This window comes from Cherax quadricarinatus, chromosome 21 (genome assembly GCF_038502225.1).
Source record: "Cherax quadricarinatus isolate ZL_2023a chromosome 21, ASM3850222v1, whole genome shotgun sequence".
Classification (NCBI taxonomy): Eukaryota; Metazoa; Arthropoda; class Malacostraca; order Decapoda; family Parastacidae; genus Cherax; species Cherax quadricarinatus.
In genome coordinates, this window is record NC_091312.1 from 16,427,291 (window position 1) to 16,446,778 (window position 19,488).

Here is a 19,488-nt window from a genome sequence, read left to right on the forward strand (position 1 = left end):
ATTATTATTATTATTATTATATACGAAATTCTTAGCTAGGAGGCAAGTTGCCCTCTTCCGACATTATTTTTTGTTCCAGATGAACAAATGATGGAGGATACTCCATCAAGTTCCAGACGAACAAGTGATGGAGGATACTCCATCAAGTTCCAGACGAACAAGTGATGGAGGATACTCCATCAAGTTCCAGATGAACAAGTGTTGGAGGACGCTCCATCAAGTTCCAGACGATCAAGTGATGGAAGACTCTCCATCAAGTTCCAGAAGAACAAGTGATGGAGGATTCTCCGTCTAGTTAGATATCTTTCTCAACAGTTTATCACGGGGCGTCACCTACAGTCACCATCACCTGCAGCTGATGGCAGTGCTCCGTCATTGTGACTCTTGCAGCCAGTGAGGCACTTCTTGAAGACGCTGTTATGCCATCCATCTGAGGTAGTTCAAGACGTCGTTATGTCATCCATCATGTGCAGTAGTTTCTGAAGATGTCGTTACGTCATCCATCATGTGCAGCTGTTCATGAAGACGTCGTTACGTCATCCATCCAGTGAAGCAGTTCTTCAAGACGTTGTCTCATAATGGAGCCTGGGGTGGTGGAGTCCCGCAGGTGGGACGTGTGTTCCTCCAATGAAGCACTTGGATCGATTACTGTTTCAGAATCGTTTCAAAACCACGAGTTTTAAGTGGCCCTTCATCTCACCTCCAGCGAGAAGATGCAACGCTATGCCCTGTGATTCTGTGTTCTATTATTCTGTGCTCTATGTCCTGTTTACTCCGTGCTACGTGGTCTGTGTTTTCAATGATTGAGTGTCGATTGTTCATTGTTCTCGCCTGTTGTACCTCCACTTAAGTAATTTCCTTAATGCTTTATTTCTGGTCGTAAAGTTTGTTTGGTTTGACATTAAGGATCGTAACTTATCAGCCGGATGGTCGGTCGCTTGTCGCAGCGATGGTATAGCAGAGCTTCTTTGCAATGACAATGGTCGTACAAGTATAATGAGGCTGGTGCCAACTTGATCATCATTTAGAGCGGATGTGAAAGAATGGTGGGATGGAGGGGAACGGATGAGGGAGGAAGGGAGGGAGGGATAAATGAAAAGAGGGAGGAGTGATGGATAAGTAAAGGAAGGGAAGAATGAGGTAATCCACTTCAGTCACTACTCAATCTGCCGCCCTGAGCAGTCTACAACAACTACATGAAACCTTGTAGCCTTGAACTTTTCATAGTCTACTCCTGCCAACCTCGGAGAGAAGAAGTGAATACTTCCAGGCTACCATCTGCACTTTATTTAGTTGAGTCCAAGATTTCCTAAGTGTTTCTCCAAGGAATTTTTAAAGAACTTCAATGTTTTGCATTCACATGAGACGTAGGTCTCCTCTGCCGCTGGCTGATTTTATTGTTAAAAGGTGACTACGTCCCTGTTGTGTGTGATCGAACATGTATGCTTGTATTCAGCACACAGAAGACCAGTCATATTCCTGTAGACATTGTTGACACCTAAAAGCGAGGTAACCAGAGCCATCTAGTGGTGGTATATAGCCCTAGATCCTACGGTGGTTGTTAGGTGTACTGTGGTCTACAGACTTGTCAGGGAGGAGTTAGCAGGATGGCTCGGTTACTTTGTGGTAGACTTTCCATTCAACTAGACTTTCCCTGGCTCTCAGCTGACGTATAATCCATTGTGATCTCTGCCACTTTATATTTTGCATTTACTGCTTATTATAGAGACAGACTGGTGTTGAAATCAATCCTCTGTCTCTCTCTCTCTCTCTCTCTCTCTCTCTCTCTCTCTCTCTCTCTTTCACACACACACACAAACACACACACACATACACAACCAGTTCATCTATGACAGACGAGGCGTGACTGATGCTTGTAAGGTTCAAGCTTTTTGTAGTGTTTATTACAACGGATTTGAAGTGAAGGAGACGGGCTGATGCTCCCACGAGGGTCTGAGAAGTGGGCTGGTGCTCCCACGAGGGTCTCAGAGGTGGACTGGTGCTCCCACGAGGGTCTCAGAGGTGGGCTGGTACTCCCATGAGGGTCTGAGAGGTATGCTGGTGCTCCCACGAGGATCTGAGAGGTGGGCTGGTGCTCCCACGAGGATCTCAGAGGTGGACTGGTGCTCCCACTAGGGTCTGAGAGGTGGGTTGGTACTCCCATGAGGGTCTGAGAGGTGGGCTGGTGCTCCCACGAGGGTCTGAGAGGTGGGCTGGTGCTCCCACGAGGGTCTGAGAGGTGGACTGGTGCTCCCACGAGGGTCTGAGGGGTGGGTTGGTGCTCCCATGAAGGTCTGAGAGGTGGGCTGGTGCTCCCACGAGGGTCTGAAAGTTGGGCTGGTGCTCTCTCGAGGGTCTAAGAGTGGGCTGGTGCTCCCACGAGGGTCTGAGAGCTGGGTTGGTACTCCCAAGAGGGTCTGAGAGGTGGGCTGGTGCTCCCACGAGGGTCTGACAGGTAAGCTGGTGCTCCCACGAGGGTCTGACAGGTAAGCTGGTGCCTCCCACGAGGGTCTGACAGGTAAGCTGGTGCCTCCCACGAGGGTCCGACAGGTAAGCTGGTGCTCCCACGAGGGTCTGACAGGTAAGCTGGTGCCTGCCACGAGGGTCTGACAATATACATTACCATCTCACACCACCAATACTAATGCCATCTATCTTTATTACAAGTCTATTTATTGGACACAAAATTCACGTGTAGCCAAAATGAGACCAATAATTATCTCTTATTGCCTCTTATTTATATTTTTTTACCACTTATTAACCTTTTTCTTGTGCTATATATGTTTGAGAAATAAACGTTGTTGAATGATAGCTTTAACTTCAAATGTCTCTCTCTCTCATTCTCTCTCTCTCTCTCTCTCTCTCTCTCTCTCTCTCTCTCTCTCTCTCTCTCTCTCTCTCTCTCTCTCTCTCTCTCTCTCTCTCTCTCTCTTTCTCTCTCTCTCTCTCTCTCTCTCTCTCTCTCTCTCTCTCTCTCTCTCTCTCTCTCTCTCTCTCTCTCTCTCTCTCTCTCTCTCTCTCTCTCTCGCTCTAACAAAATCGGCTGACTTGTCATTTCACATGCACCTGCCTTAACTACGAGATTACTAAGTAAGTGACAGCAGGCAGGTGTGCAGACACACCTGTTTATCACACCTGTCATTATAAAAGTGGTCGGAGACGACATGAAGGTACATCAACCAGTTTGTATGTCAAAGTCAATGTTATTGAATCAAAATCAAAAACAGCTGAAAGATGTCAAATGCCCTGATAAATAATAATAATAATAATAATAATAATAATAATAATAATAATAAAATTATTATTATTATTATTATTATTATTATTATTATTATTATAATAATGCTACTATCAAATCAAAATAATTGGCAACCGTAATTAACGTTAATTACCAAGCTGTCAGTGAAACAAGTTATGACATCACGCACATTAACTAAGTTAAAAGAGTTATAGACATGTGATGAACATGTTGTGAACACGTTATATTATGAACATGTTTACATGACTGTTATCTACACTGATATTCTGCCTCTTTTCTGTCTTGTTATCCTGTCTATCATCAGTCTTGTTATCCTGCCTATCATCAGTTTTGTTATCCTGCCTATCATCAGTCTTGTTATCCTGCCTATCATCAGTCTTGTTATTCTGCCTATCATCAGTCTTGTTATCCTGCCTATCATCAGTCTTGTTATTCTGCCTATCATCAGTCTTGTTATCCTGCCTATCATCAGTCTTGTTATTCTGCCTATCATCAGTCTTGTTATCCTGCCTATCATCAGTCTTGTTATTCTGCCTATCATCAGTCTTGTTATCCTGCCTATCATCAGTCTTGTTATTCTGCCTATCATCAGTCTTGTTATTCTGCCTATCATCAGTCTTGTTATCCTGCCTATCATCAGTCTTGTTATTCTGCCTATCATCAGTCTTGTTATCCTGCCTATCATCAGTCTTGTTATTCTGCCTATCATCAGTCTTGTTATCCTGCCTATCATCAGTCTTGTTATTCTGCCTATCATCAGTCTTGTTATCCTGCCTATTATCAGTCTTGTTATCCTGCTTATCATCAGTCTTGTTATCCTGCCAATCATCAGTCTTGTTATCCTGCCAATCATCAGTCTTGTTATTCTGCCAATCATCAGTCTTGTTATCCTGCCAATCATCAGTCTTGTTATCCTGTCTATCATCAGTCTTGTTATCCTGTATATCGTCACTCTTGTTATCCTGCTTATCATCAGTCTTGTTATCCTGCCTATTATCAGTCTTGTTATCCTGCTTATCATCAGTCTTGTTATCCTGCCTATTATCAGTCTTGTTATCCTGCTTATCATCAGTCTTGTTATCCTGCCAATCATCAGTCTTGTTATCCTGCCTATCATTAGTCTTGTTATCCTGCCTATCATCTATTTTGTTCTAATTACCTACGTTTCATTTGAGTTCCTGTATGTGTTGGTATGTTGGTCTTTCAAGTGTTTGGTGGCGTATTAATGTTAATTATTATTATTATTATTATTATTATTGTTATTACATAACCAAGTTAACTTTTAAGTCTGAGTTACGAGACAGGTGATAAGTGTGATAGTATCGTCAACGGAGGTGCTGATTTGCCTAGATGACAGCTTGTACCCCTTCCCACGGTGTGAGCTGTCAGTGAGGATGCAGCAGCAGCAGCAGCAGCAGCAGCAGCAGCAGCAGCAGCACCCGCTGATGTTCATGTTGTCACTGGTAATCAAGTAATACAACAACAGTAAGAAAAAGTGGAGAACCAGATGTGATTATCTACGAGCTGAGCACTTCAAACCAACTGCTGTGAATACCATCCTCATTATTATATATATATATATATATATATATATATATATATATATATATATATATATATATATATATATATATATATATATATATATAATGGAAAGAGGTATTATTTTAAGTAATTTCGTCATTTCTGATATTATTAAGGAGCAGCGGATGTAACAGAGTTAAAACAAAGAATGTTAGAAGTATCAATGTGACCTCTCACATGTACAGTTAGTGGGTTGTTAGTTACCTAACTGATCCTGACAGATGCGTTTGCATTATTCTACATTCTTTAATTAGGTTACATGTCAGGTAAGATTTATGAGTGACTTGTCAGGTAATCGTCAGTTTCTCAGAGTAAGTTACATTTCTCTCAGATTTCGTGTTTTATGAATGAGTATAATTTATACAGTCCTGGACTTACTTTCAAATTGCAATCAGTGTTTTGTTTTTTTTTACAAAAAAGTTGATTCTGTTATGGTTCTTCCTGGCAGTGATTGTCTGGTTCTGTAATCTCAGTTCAAGACTTGTTTCAGTTTTCACAAGACAAAGTTTATTGCATTTTGTGCAAGGAATCTTATAGACAGCATCAGCTTGTGAATGTGAAAGTTTTTGTCAAATGTTAGAGAAGGAATGTCAAGAAAGTTTACAAGATATAACTGAACTATCATATTGTTCACCTCAAAGAACAAAAAGGCACAATACCGTGACTGGAACAATACACAAATAACCCGCACATAGGAGAGAAGACCCTACGACGACGTTTCGGTCCGACTTGGACCATTTACAGTCACATCGAAACGTCTTTGTAAGCTTCTCTCTTCCATGTGTATTCTTTACCTCGTCTTTACCTGACCACTACTCCAAAATATTCTTGGTTGACATGGTTCCTTGTCCTTTTTAGGGTTGCAAAATGTTCTTTTACCAATTGTTAAACAAATTGTCTATAAAACTTTCAGATAATTTAGATCATATATCTTCATCATTTCCTCATCTATTAACTCTGGGTTACTAATATGCAGAGATCTGAAGAATATGAAGAACATACAACACTGAGCTCTGTCAAAACGTAATGAATAATAGTGTACATAAGAACAGATATTCGTTCGTTTTCTCTCTACTTTGAATATAAATTCTTGGTTCCATTTCATAATTAATGTATGTATCTGTACTACGACCAGCGACGACCAGTCACAACTGGTGGTCGCTGAACCTGATCTTCGGCGTCGAAGATGCCTCGAAGCTTCTACGATTACTCCCAATGACACCGTGAAGCAAACCACTGAAACTACGGCACAACAGCAACACTGTCATACATGATACACGACCAGGTGAAGCCCCGTCCACCTCACAAGGGGAAAACAGGTGATCTCGTGAGAGACCTGATATCATCACAAGAAATCCCATTCATTCTTTCTTCGGGTCACTACCTGCCTCTCACACCTCTCTTTCATGCCTATTTAAGCTGTCGTTTTTATCCGTGTTTTTAATATGTTCTAGTGATTGCTCGCGTATCATTTTACATCGCCATGAGATTAGGTACCCAGAGACTTGGACATAGTTGATAGTGAGACATAGTTGGACATAGATGTGAGGAGACACAATACACAACTTGATGATGGTATCAAATTTGTCATGTTAGTTGCACACTGATAATATAGGAACAATAATGAGGAGAGCAACAACTTAGAAATGTTAGAAACAAGTTATAGAACAACAACAGTAAGGTTAGCAGCAAATCCAAGATATAGAAGAAACTTGTAGTTCAAATGAGCCAGAGATAAGTAGTGTGAGGAGATTGAACAAGTAGAGTACATTAACAAGGAATGTACTTGAGGCCAACTCTGTACATGGATTCAAAAGTAGATAAGCCAGAACCACAAAAGGGCATGGAGTAAGCCACTCAGGTGAGTACAGGTAAGCCACTCAGGTGAGTACAGGTAAGCTGCTCAGGTGAGTACAGGTAAGCTGCTCAGGTGAGTACAGGTAAGCCACTCAGGTGAGTACAGGTAAGTGAACACAAGGACGTGGAAGAGGAAGAAATAGCACGAGGAGGAAATAGCAGCAGGAGGAGGAAGAAACAGTAGAAGGAAGAAAAACGGAATAGGAAGCAGGAGTAACTAGCTCCTGGGTTCACTAACAGTGTTTCTCCTCAACATCATCAGGTATATGGCCGTTCCAATCCCATAAGCTCATTTGCAGCGTGTGACCCTCCCACACTGCCGCCCACACCACCACCACCCGCTGCCACCCATCCCTAGCTCCACCTACCGTTTACGGGGAACAGTCGTAACCGAGCAGAGATGCCACCCGCTCCCACCCATCACAAGATGCTCGATCTTCTCACGAGATGAAGAGATAGAGAAGGGAGGTAGGGAGGGAGATGGGAGCCGCCGGGAGTAGCTTGGCGGTGAACGGAGGGGGTAAGGGGGAGGGGGAAGGGGAAGCCAGAAGGGGGAGGGGGGAAGAATCACACGTTGAGGAATGTGTCAGGGTTGTAATGTTAGCTCGTGGGAGTCATTCCAGCATCCAGGTGCGCCGCCATAACAAGCCACATGTTTGAAGATAAAAAAAAAAAAACAGTCACAGGCTCCGTGGAAGCCTTCCTTACCAGAAGACGTCAAACCTGAGCACGAAATATCACGAAGGTGAAAGAGGCTTTCACCCCCCCGTCCCCCCCTCCGTTAAAACGCGGTGAGGTTACAAAACGCGGTTTGAGATATTTGTTTGTGTACAGTTTTAGGACGACACTGAGTTAGTAATTGCATTACAGTCCGTTTCACTTTATTTATTAAGGTTCCCAGAAGTCATACACTGCCTGGGACTTTTGATACGAGGAATGGGAAGGTGGGGAGCTGCTAACTCATTTATTAAGCTTGAGTTTTCATATATATTTTTTTTCCATATAGGAATTGTTTTAATTTGAATCGATATTACAAAGGCGTATTTTGATGGCAACCTTTCGCTCTGTGTAGAGTTTTTTTTTGTGTGTGAAAACGTTTTGCTCTGCCCATAGAGAAATATCGTTACTATGCGATAAGAACCATTCTTGTAAAACCCATACTAAGTGGTTAGACAACTTAACCTATCCTCTCTCTCTTCTTCTCTCCTCCTCTCTCTCTCTTCCTCTCTCCTCCTCTCTCTCTTCCTCTCTCTCTTCCTCTCTCCTCCTCTCTCTCTTCCTCTCTCCTCCTCTCTCTCTTCCTCTCTCCTCCTCTCTCTCTTCCTCTCTCCTCCTCTCTCTCTTTCTCTCTCCTCTCTTCCTCTCTCCTCCTCTCTCTCTTCCTCTCTCCTCTCTCTCTCTTCCTCTCTCTCTCCCTCTCTCCTCCTCTCTCTCTTCCTCTCTCCTCCTCTCTCTCTCTCCCTCTCTCCTCCTCTCTCTCTTCCTCTCTCCTCCTCTCTCTCTTCCTCTCTCCTCACATCCTCTCTCCTCCTCTCTCTCTTCCTCTCTCCTCTCTCTCTCTTCCTCTCTCTCTTCCTCTCTCCTTCTCTCTCTCTTCCTCTCTCTTCCTCTCTCTCTTCCTCTCTCCTCCTCTCTCTCTTCCTCTCTCTCTTCCTCTCTCCTCTCTTCCTCTCTCCTCCTCTCTCTCTTCCTCTCTCCTCCTCTCTCTCTTCCCCTCTCCTCCTCTCTCTCTTCCTCTCTCCTCCTCTCTCTCTTCCTCTCTCCTCCTCTCTCTCTTCCTCTCTCCTCCTCTCTCTCTTCCTCTCTCCTCCTCTCTCTCTCCTCCTCCTAACACTGTTCTCACCTACCCTAGTCCATCCGCTCCCAACTCTTACCGTTCTTCTAACTGCCTCACAAAAAAGTATCGTTCTATTCTTTATCAAGTTAACATCGCTCTGAGTAGAGCTTTATCAAGTTAACATCGCTCTGTGTAGAGCTTTATCAAGTTAACATCGCTCTGAGTAGAGCTTTATCAAGTTAACATCGCTCTGAGTAGAGCTTTATCAAGTTAACATCGCTCTGAGTAGAGCTTTATCAAGTTAACATCGCTCTGTGTAGAACTTTATCAAGTTAACATGATGAACCTCCACACAGCTTCCAAGAAGACTCTTCAGAGAAGAGACTGTTAGACGTTTCGGCCTCTCCTAAAACCACTATCAAGATCTTCCACACAGAGCGAAACGTTACTCACAACAGAAAGCTCCTCAATGAAAGCTCTCCAGCTCTCTATTTCTTTAGTCGGTTCTCTCTTTTTTCCCCTCGCTATTTTATACATCTCTTACATTATTAGCCCCTTTATTTATTCATTTCTCCCATTTCCACACTTCGGTAATATCCTGCGCCTTTTCTGCTCCTTTCTTGCACCTTATCCTGCGCCTTATTCTGCGCCTTTTGTGTCTGTGTGTGTAAGATCAGTGCGCTTTTTTACGCAAGATTCCTCTTACAAAGGATTAAGTTTCCCATCTTTCTCAGTGCTTTTCTCAGCGCATTTATGTCCAATGTGTAATATGGAGTAGCAGACACCATTCATCACAGCGCACACCGTATCATCGTTCAGGCGAGCCTTGCCAACTTGTGTGGTATATTCTTGATAAGAAACCTTGGAGACTTGTGTTGCATGCTCTTGATAAGAAGCCTTGGAGACTTGTGTTGCATGTTCTTGATAAGAAACCTTGGAGACTTGTGTTGCATGTTCTTGATAAGAAACCTTGGAGACTTGTGTTGCATGTTCTTGATAAGAAACCTTGGAGACTTGTGTTGCATGTTCTTGATAAGAAACCTTGGAGACTTGTGTTGCATGCTCTTGATAAGAAACCTTGGAGACTTGTGTTGCATGTTCTTGATAAGAAACCTTGGAGACTTGTGTTGCATGTTCTTGATAAGAAGACTTGGAGACTTGTGTTGCATATTCTTGATAAGAAACCTTGGAGACTTGTGTTGCATGTTCTTGATAAGAAACCTTGGAGACTTGTGTTGCATGTTCTTGATAAGAAACCTTGGAGACTTGTGTTGCATGTTCTTGATAAGAAACCTTGGAGACTTGTGTTGCATGTTCTTGATAAGAAACCTTGGAGACTTGTGTTGCATGTTCTTTATAAGAAGCCTTGGAGACTTGTGTTGCATGTTCTTGATAAGAAACCTTGGAGACTTGTGTTGCATGTTCTTGATAAGAAACCTTGGAGACTTGTGTTGCATGCTCTTGATAAGAAACCTTGGAGACTTGTGTTGCATGTTCTTGATAAGAAACCTTGGAGACTTGTGTTGCATGTTCTTTATAAGAAGCCTTGGAGACTTGTGTTGCATGTTCTTTATAAGAAACCTTGGAGACTTGTGTTGCATGTTCTTTATAAGAAGCCTTGGAGACTTGTGTTGCATGTTCTTGATAAGAAACCTTGGAGACTTGTGTTGCATGTTCTTGATAAGAAGCCTTGGAGACTTGTGTTGCATGTTCATGATAAGAAACCTTGGAGACTTGTGTTGCATGTTCTTTATAAGAAGCCTTGGAGATTGTGTTGCATGTTCTTTATAAGAAGCCTTGGAGACTTGTGTTGCATGTTCTTTATAAGAAGCCTTGGAGACTTGTGTTGCATGTTCTTGATAAGAAACCTTGGAGACTTGTGTTGCATATTCTTTATAAGAAGCCTTGGAGACTTGTGTTGCATGTTCTTGATAAGAAACCTTGGAGACTTGTGTTGCATGTTCTTGATAAGAAACATTGGAGACTTGTGTTGCATGTTCTTGACAAGAAACCTTGGAGACTTGTGTTGCATGTTCTTGACAAGAAACCTTGGAGACTTGTGTTGCATGTTCTTGATGACTGCACTGACAAATCTTCCATTGAGCTAGTCGTTCCCAGCATTGTCACGGTACGTCACTCATAGCTTATCTAAATTACAACACGTCGTCTCATCTTCTGTGTGTACCTTCAATAATATTTAATTTACAGTAAGCGGGGTGATTTATTTTCACCACGAGATTAACTTCTTCGGGATTAGTGGTGTATCGGATATCTGCAGCAGCATCCGCATCCGCGGAACATCCGCATCCGTTTCCGTATCCGCAAATTAAATAAGACATCCTCATACACATCCGCATCCGCTGATATCTAAATTTTCACATCCGAAGCATCTCTATTCCAGATGTTAATCCCGTGGGAATTATAATATATACCAGAAACCTTGACGGGAGTATTACTAGTGATATGAGCAAATTCGCTGATGACACGAAGATAAGCAGGATAATTGATTCAGAGGAAGATGTCACTGAACTTCAGGAGTTAGACAAACTCATGCAGTGGTCAGATAATCCTACGGGAGTAACATCTTCCAGATGTTAATTCCGGAGGGGGGGCCTATGAACTCGACCCCGCAAAAAGTGGTTAACGGGAGTTCACATGGATTTACATCAGTTTTTTTTCCTGTCTTGTGTGCAAGTTTATGATATTCGCTTAATATATATGGAATCGTATTTTCATTAATAGGATACTTCGTCACATTGACCTACTTCATCCAGTTCCTCGCTTATAGCTGTAATATATCCAGATCCTCCGGAAGTATCCTGTTGCTCTCATGCTGAAGCTCCGCTGTTGTCAGTATAGACAGCGTGTGGGGGTCGTGTATGTCAGAATAAACAGTGTGTACTGCCAAGTATGTCAGAATAAACAGTGTGTACTGCCAAGTATGTCAGAATAAACAGTGTGTACTGCCAAGTATGTTAGAATAAACAGTGTGTACTGCCAAGTATGTCAGAATAAACAGTGTGTACTGCCAAGTATGTCAGAATAAACAGTGTGTACTGCCAAAGTATGTCAGAATAAACAGTGTGTACTGCCAAGTATGTCAGAATAAACAGTGTGTACTTCCAAAGTATGTCAGAATAAACAGTGTGTACTGCCAAGTATGTCAGAATAAACAGTGTGTACTGCCAAGTATGCCAGAATAAACAGTGTGTACTGCCGAATATGACAGAATAAACAGTGTGAATTGCCAAAGTATGTCAGAATAAACAGTGTGTACTGCCAAGTATGTCAGAATAAACAGTGTGTACTGCCGAATATGACAGAATAAACAGTGTGTACTGCCAAATATGACAGAATAAACAGTGTGAATTGCCAAAGTATGTCAGAATAAACAGTGTATACTGCTGGGTATGTCATAATGAACAGTGTGTACGTTGAGACAACCGTATACAGGAAACAGTGTTTGGTAAACACCACTTAGTAGGGGGTTGGGGAGAAGATAGAGGATCACCTGAGCCTTGTAGGTGCTAGCAGTACCCCCTGCAGCACCTACGTCTCACAAGGGGGGGGAATGATGGGGTCCTACTTGCGCCTGGGCGTGGGAAAACGCCCCTTCTGACGCTGCCTCCTGCGTGTGCGTTGATGGCAACGCGGCGCCTCCATTACTAAACGACAACAGTGGAAGCACGAAGACCCACTAACTACCTCGGCCAACAAGCACGAACTCTTAACTAGAGATAATAACTACATCAGTGGCAGCTGTCTCTAACTCCTTAAAGGTAAGTACTGCCTCCCTGACCTACAAGGAGGAAGAGGAGGGAGAGGAGGACGAGGAGGACGAGGAGGATGAGGATTAGGAGGAGGAGGAGGAGGAGGAGAAGGATGAGGATTACGAGGAGGAGGAGGAAGAGGAAGAGGATTTTATTTGAAGGAGAAAAGTGGCGGTCAACAGTAACTACCACTATATTGACTAGAAGAAAAAGACGAAAAAGAAGAAGAAAATAAAAGAAGAAGAAGAAGAAGGAAGAGGAGGCAGAGGAGGAGGATTAGAAAGAGAGAGGAGGATACATCTACCACTAGCACAAATTACAAGTTTTGCACCAACAACAGCCACCTTGATCATACACCAACAACAGCCACCTTGATCATACACCAACAACAGCCACCTTGATCATACACCAACAACAGCCACCTTGATCATACACCAACAGCCACCTTGATCATACACCAACAGCCACAATAACAGTAGGAAGATCATTCATAGCAAATTGTACTTCATTAAAAATGATAATTTATGGCGATAACTTGACTAACGAAGCCACAGTTATCTTTAATAACAATTATGATCAACGTAAATCAGATTAAATCTGTTATATGATGATACAATAATTACTCCAACTGACTCACCTACACCTTGTATTACTACACTAACACTCACCTACACCTTGTATTACTACACTAACACTCACCTACACCTTGTATTACTACACTAACACTCACCTACACCTTGTATTACTGCACTAACACTCACCTACACCTTGTATTACTACACTAACACTCACCTACACCTTGTATTACTACACTAACACTCACCTACACCTTGTATTACTACACTAACACTCACCTACACCTTGTATTACTACACTAACACTCACCTACACCTTGTATTACTACACTAACACTCACCTACACCTTGTATTACTACACTAACACTCACCTACACCTTGTATTACTACACTAACACTCACCTACACCTTGTATTACTACACTGACACTCACCTACACCTTGTATTACTACACTAACACTCACCTACACCTTGTATTACTACACTAACACTCACCTACACCTTGTATTACTACACTAACTCTCACCTACACCTTGTATTACTGCACTAACACTCACCTACACCTTGTATTACTACACTAACACTCACCTACACCTTGTATTACTACACTAACACTCACCTACACCTTGTATTACTACACTAACACTCACCTACACCTTGTGTGGACGGTGAGCTGGTGCACTCTCTCGACCTGGCTTTGCGGTTTTACACAGGGTCATCTGCTTGTAATTACTAGGCCAAGCTCTAGCTCTTGTGCCCCGAGTCTTGATTTTCTAGTGGCTGTGGTGATCTGTCTCTTTTATACTGTTCGTGAAGCTGCGGAGTGTTTTTACTAGTACAGTTCTTGTTTTTGTGAAGCTCTTTGTTCTGCATTCTGACGTCTAGGTGACTTATCTAAGCGTTAAATAACGTCACTGAGATTCATCTGTTAGTTAACAGCTATCTTTAAATCAGGTAAGTAGAGAGAGAGAGAGAGAGAGAGAAACAGGGACGTGGGGGGTCAGTTTGCATGCTGGGTCATCATGGGTGAAATCACTGTTAGAAGAATGTATGTCACACAGGTGCTCTTCTCCTCCTGTATATATAAATATATATATATATATATATATATATATATATATATATATATATATATATATATATATATATATATATATATATATATATATATATAAATATATGTCGTGCCTAGGAGGTAAAACTGGTCAGTTAGCAAGAACTCATTTAAAATTAAGTCATTTCTAGAATTTTCTCTTATACGTTTAAAGATATATATTTCTCATTTACGTTAATTTAAAAATTAATAATTTTGTACCAAACGAACATTAGAAAACTTACCTAACTTTAATATAACAAGCGCAATTTAATTTAGCCTAATCCAAGTGAATATATTTTAGATAAGTTTACAACAATTTAATAATAAACAAACACAATGAAATATGTATTTTTCGTTAGGTTCAGAATTATTTTTGCGACATTATTGCATACTTAAATTTTCGCTTGCCTTATTCGGCAAGAAGAGCATTGTTCTGGAGAACACTAATCCTCTGGAGAACACTAAATGATCTGTGGAAAACTTTCGTATTCAGTACCAAAAAAATCGATGACTCTGGTCTAAAACTCGTCATTTCACTGATGTTTTCCTCTGGCTTACCGATCCACTCAGCAAAGCACTACAGATCACATCTCATATTGTGTCACTTATAAATATCCCGTCTTGAGTAACACACATGTAACACATGTGTTCCCCTGCCTACACATACAGGCCATTCACACCTGCTGTTGACGTCTTCAAGACGCAGACAGGAAGGCTGGCCTACTCTTACGACTTCCTTGAGACTTGACAACCCATGAGAACCCAGGAAGAAATAAACACATCATCGGCATTAAACGTGTAGAATCATAGTGTAGAATTATACAGTAGGATTATAGCGAATTTATTCTAACAAATCATTATTTACTCACACAACAATAATTGTATTGTTCTCCTTAAATCACTGACGTGAAATTGTATGTACAATTCAGCAATATTTATTTTTTTTGCTTTGCTCTGTCAATTAAAACAGGAATTTTACTTAGACAATTACACACATCAGGGAGTGTTGTTACTGTGGTTTATGATGTAGTATAAGAACTTTGTCTCGGTATCTCTTAGCATTAAATCTGTTAAACCATCAAAATTACTGTAATTTAATATGGTCATGTAAACAGAGTAATTATTATGTTATTCTCCACCACACCTGTTACTCTCCACCACACCTGTTACTCTCCACCACACCTGTTACTCTCCACCACACCTGTTACTCTCCACCACACCTGTTACTCTCCACCATACCTGTTACTCTGCACCACACCTGTTACTCTCCACCATACCTGTTACTCTGCACCACACCTGTTACTCTCCACCACACCTGTTACTCTCCACCAAACCTGTTACTCTCCACCATACCTGTTACTCTCCACCATACCTGTTACTCTGCACCAAACCTGTTACTCTCCACCATACCTGTTACTCTGCACCATACCTGTTACTCTCCACCATACCTGTTACTCTCCACCAAACCTGTTACTCTCCACCATACCTGTTACTCTCCACCATACCTGTTACTCTGCACCACACCTGTTACTCTCCACCATACCTGTTACTCTCCACCACACCTGTTACTCTCCACCACACCTGTTACTCTCCACCACACCTGTTATTCTCCACCACACCTGTTACTCTCCACCACACCTGTTAATCTCCACCACACCTGTTACTCTCCACCACACCTGTTACTCTCCACCACACCTGTTATTCTCCACCACACCTGTTACTCTCCACCACACCTGTTACTCTCCACCACACCTGTTATTCTCCACCACACCTGTTACTCTCCACCACACCTGTTACTCTCCACCACACCTGTTACTCTCCACCACACCTGTTACTCTCCACCACACCTGTTACTCTCCACCACACCTGTTACTCTCCACCACACCTGTTACTCTCCACCACACCTGTTACTCTCCACCACACCTGTTACTCTCCACCATACCTGTTGCTCTCCACCACACCTGTTACTCTCCACCACACCTTTTACTCTCCACCAAACCTGTTACTCTCCACCATACCTGTTACTCTGCACCACACCTGTTACTCTCCACCATACCTGTTACTCTGCACCACACCTGTTACTCTCCACCATATCTGTTACTCTCCACACACCTGTTACTCTCCACCATACCTGTTACTCTCCACCACACCTATTACTATCAACCACACCTGTTACTTTCTACCACACCTGTTACTCTCCACGTCAACTGTTACTCTCAATCACACTTGTTGCCCTCCACCACACCTGTTACCCTCCACCACACCTGTTACTCTCCACCACACCTATTACTCTCCACCACACCTGTTACTCTCCACCACACCTGTTACTATCAACCACACCTGTTACTTTCTACCACACCTGTTACTCTCCACCTCACCTGTTACTCTCAATCACACCTGTTACCCTCCACCACACCTGTTACCCTCCACCACACCTGTTACTCTCCACAACACCTATTACTCTCCGCCACGCCTGTTACTATCAACCACACCTGTTACTATCAACCGCACCTGTTACCAACCACCACACTTGTTACTCTCCATCACTCCTGTTACCCTCCATCGCACATGTTACTCTCCGCCACACCTGTTACCCTCCACCACACCTGTTACCCTCCACCACACCTGTTACCCTCCACAACACCTGTTACTCTCCACCACACCTGTTACTCTACATCACAACTGTTACTCTCCACCACACCTGTTATTCTCCACCACAGCTGTTACTCTCCACCACAACTGTTACTCTCCACCACAGCTGTTACTCTACATCACAACTGTTACTCTCCACCACAGCTGTTACTCTCCACCACAACCGTTACTCTCCATCATAGCTGTTACTCTCCACCACACCTGTTACCCTCCACCACACCTGTTACCCTCCACCACACCTGTTACTCTCCACCACACCTGTTACCCTCCACCACACCTGTTACTCTCCACCGCACCTGTTACTATACATCACTCCTGTTACTCTCCTCCACAGCTGTTACTCTCCACAACAACTGTTACTCTCCATCACACCTGTTACTCTCCACCACACCTGTTACCCTCCACCACACCTGTTGCTCTCCACCACACTTGTTACACTCCATCACACCCGTTCCTCTCCACCACACCTGTTACTCTCCACCACACTTATTACTCTCCACCACACCTGTTACTCTCCACCACACTTATTACTCTCCACCACACCTGTTGCTCTCCACCACACCTGCTACACTCCATCACACCCGTTACTCTCCACCACACCTGTTACTCTTCACCATGCTTATTACTCTCCACCACACCTGTTACTCCCCCACACCTATTACTTTCCACCACACCTGTTACCCTCCATAACACCTGTTACTCTCCACCACACCTGTTACTCCCCCACACCTATTACTTTCCACCACACCTGTTACCCTCCATAACACCTGTTACTCTCCACCACACCTGTTACCCTCCATTATACCCGTTCTTCTCCGCCACACTTGTTACTCTCCACCACACCTGTTACTCTCCACCACACCTGTTACTTACTACCACACCTATTACTCTCCACCACACCTGTTATTCTCCACTACACCTGTTACTCTCCACCACACCTGTTGCCCTCCATCACACCTGTTACTCTCCACCACACCTTTTACTCTCCACACACCTGTTACTCTCCGCCATGCCTGCTACTCTCCACCACACCTGTTACCCTCCACCACACCTGTTCCTATCAACCACACCTGTTACTTTCAACCACACCTGCTACCCTCCACCACACCTGTTACCCTCCACCACACCTGTTGCCCTCCACCACACTTGTTACTCTCCATCACACCTGTTACGCTCAACCACACTTGTTACCCTCCACCACACCTGTTACTCTCCATCACACCTGTTACCTTTCATCACATATGTTACTCTCCGCCACACCTGTTACCCTCTACCACACCTGTTACCCTCAACCACACCTGTTACCCTCCACCACACCTGTTACTCTCCACCACACGTATTACTCTCCACCACAACTGTTGCTCTCCACCAAACCTGATACTCTCAACCACACCTGTTACCCTCCACTACACCTGTTACCCTCCACCACGCCTGTTACTCTCCACAACAACTATTACTCTCCACCACACTTGTTACTCTCCACCACACCTGTTACTCTCCACCACACCTGTTACTATCAACCACACCTGTTACTTTCTACCACACCTGTTACTCTCCACCACACCTGTTACTCTCAACCACACCTGTTACCCTCCACCACACCTGTTACCCTCCATCACACCTGTTACTCTCCACAACAACTATTACTCTACACCACACCTGTTACTCTCCACCACACCTGTTACTATCAACCACACCTGTTACCCTCCACCACACCTGTTGCCCTCCACCACACTTGTTACTCTCCATCACACCTGTTACTCTCAACCACACTTGTTACCCTCCACCACACCTGTTACTCTCCATCACACCTGTTACCCTTCATTACACATGTTACTCTCCGCCACACCTGTTACCCTCTACCACACCTGTTACCCTCAACCACACCTGTTACCCTCCACCACATCTGTTACTCTCCACCACACCTATTACTCTCCACCACACTTGTTACACTCCACCACACCTGTTACTCTCCACCACACCTGTTACTTTCTACACACTTGTTACTCTCCACCATACCTGCTACTCTCCACCACACCTGTTATCCTCCACCACTCCTGGTACTCTCCACACACCTGTTACTCTCCACCACACCTGTTACTCTCCACCACAGTTGTTGCTTTCCATCACACCTGTTACTCTCCATCTCACCTGTTGTTCTCCACACATCTGTTACTCTCCACCACACCTGTTACTCTCCATCACACCTGTTGCTCTCCACCACACCTGTTACCCTCCATCACACCTGTTACTCTCCACAACACCTGCTACTCTCCACCGCACCTGTTACCCTCCATCACACCCGTTCCTCTCCACCACACCTGTTACTCTCCTCCACACCTGTTACCCTCCACCACACCTATTACTCTCCACCACACCTGTTACCTTCCATCACAACTGTTACTCTCCACCACACCTTTTACTCTCCACACACCTGTTACTCTCCACCACACCTGTTACTCTCCACCACACCTGTTACCCTCCTCCACACATGTTACTCTCCACCACATCTGTTACTCTCCACTTCACCTGTTACTCTCCACCACACCTATTACTCTCCACCACACCTGTTACTCTCCACCACACCTGTTACCCTCCACCACACCTGTTACTCTCCACCACACCTGTTACTATCAACCACACCTTTTACTCTCTACCACACATATTATTTTTCACCACACCTGTTACTCTCAACCACACGTGTTACCCTCCACCACACTTGTTACTCTCTATCACAGATGTTACCCTCCACCACACCTGTTACTCTCCACCACACCTGTTACTCTTTCCCACACCTGTTACTCTCCACCACACCAGTTACTCTCCACCACGCTTGTTACCCTCCACCACACCTGTTACCCTCCACCACACCTGTTTCTCTCCACCACACCTGTTACTTTTCCTTCTGAGGTTTAGC